Below are 2,223 nucleotides of genomic sequence, written 5' to 3' on the forward strand. Positions count from 1 at the left end.
TTTTTTGGTTTTTCGAGACCGGGTTTCTCTGTGTATCCCTGGCCGTCCTGGAACTCACTCTGTAGACCAGGCTGGCCTCAAACTCAGAAGTCCACCTGCCTCTGCCTCCCGAGTGCTGGGATTAAAGTAAATCACTTTAAAAAAAAATTTTTTTTTTGAATGTGGAATCTAAGTTTTGTTTTGTTTTGTTTTTTGTCTGTCATACATATCTATAAACTTTGGCCCATTGTTTCAACTGTGTTCTAGAATAAGTCTGTTAGCATCTCTTGTTCTGTACACGTTTTCCTCTGTTACTGATTTTAAGCAAAATGACTATTGTGGGCTGTGTTGTAGTTTTCCTTGTTTTGGGTTTTTTTTTTTTTTTTTTGCTTTGTCTGTGTGTTTGTTTATAGATCTATTAAGGTGTTGTATCTCTGACTTTCATATTTGGAAGATTTCCAACTTTCGGTGATTAGGTCTACACCCTCCGCTTTGATGGAGATTATAGTTTTATAGGGGTTGCTAGAAATTCACAGTCCCGTTGGGGCTTTATATTATATTAATTAAAATTTCCCCCTTTGAATTCTATAGTGTTCTCTGGAATGTCTGTAGTTGATGTAATATGTTGGTGTGTTTCTCTACATGGTTGTTTTTGTAGTTGTGTGTGAATACTTGGTTTTATTATAGTAATTTTTAATGTCTCCATAGCATTGCTATTCCAACATTTAGCATTTATTTTCCGTTGAATTTTTTACCCACACTACAGGATGTTTTTGATGCATGCTTGGTAAATCCTTACTGGATACCAGGTACAAGTTCGGGAGGTACAGGATGTGCTTGTATCCCTGTTCTTACTGTTTTTCTGAAGCATGTTAGGTGTTGCTTCAGATTCTGGTCTACTGCCATGGGAACTTCACTAGCTTCCTGTGTCTCTTGATTGTCACCTCTGCCTCTTGAATTCTGCAGGTACCCTGATTTCTGTCTGGGCTCCAGCAATCAAGGCCAGGAGGCTGGATCTTGTTTTGTCTGTTACCCAATATATTAAATGTTGTTGCAGGTGATCTAAAGGGAATTTATTCTAGAGCCATTTTGAGTGACCATGGCTGGGAAACAACAGATTTAGGTTACCCCAAATTCCATGGTCCATCATGGAAGCAGTTTGAGAAGTTTTACAGAATAAAGAAATTGGTACTGAAGGCAAGTTTAAAATACAATGGTGGGTATATTAGAGTGGTGGTTACAGTGAGATGAAGCTTTCGTATAGGCCCAAGATGCTATTTGATGATGTTCTTAGTTTGTAGATGCCAAAAGGTTTTCACTAGTCACAGGATGTTCCAACACAGCACGGAACGGCTGTTGCAGGGGGAGCGCTAGCCTGACACAGGTGGCTTCTGACCCTGAAGCAGCCCTCCCCACAGTACCCGGTTCTCTACACACAGCTGCTTTCTAGAAGTTTTAGTCATCGAAAAGCACCCTTTGATAGTTTTGTCTCCTTTCTTAGCTCTCTCTGAATAAATGTCTTTTGCTGAAACAAAAAAAAAAGAGCTACAAGTCCTCTTATTTCACCACTTGGGAGGTAGAGGTGGTGTGGGTCAGGAGCTCAATACAGCCTCTCCGCTGACCTGAGCAGCCTCGACTACTTGAGATCCTGACTCGTGTGTGTGTGTGTGTGTGTGTGTGTGTGTGTGTGTGTGTGTGTGTGTGTGTAAATGTTTTAATTTTTCAGCTATTGAAGCAGTGTGTAAAGGCGTATTAACTTTTTTATTGCTGTAAACAAATAACTGGCAAAAGCGACTTAAAGAGGAAGGTTCTGGCTTAGACCTCAGAATGGTACAGAAGACTTGGCATCAGGAACTGTTTAATTATCAGAAGTATACCAGAAAGTGCATTAGATTTTCTTCCTTTTGGGGTGGTGGTAGACTTGACAGGATTTCACTTTGTAGCTCTGGAGTGGAACTCCCAAGATCTGTGCCTGCTTCTGTCTCAGGAGCACTGGTGGCATGCACCACCATTCCTGGATCCTCCCATCTTTTTCAAAGTACTTATAGTGGATCTTCCCTCTTAATATTTTTGAAACCTTGCAAGACCATGTTCCCAGTAATTCTAAAGTCCAGTCAGCTTGACAACATTAACCGTCACAAATTAATTGTCATTTTGATACCCAAACATTAAACATCCCACCCTTGACCCTCATAAGCTCATGGTCATCCCATGAAGTGAGTTCAGTCCAACTACAGTGTTCCA

The sequence above is a fragment of the Mus pahari genome, chromosome 9 (assembly GCF_900095145.1).
Source record: "Mus pahari chromosome 9, PAHARI_EIJ_v1.1, whole genome shotgun sequence".
NCBI lineage: Eukaryota > Metazoa > Chordata > Mammalia > Rodentia > Muridae > Mus > Mus pahari.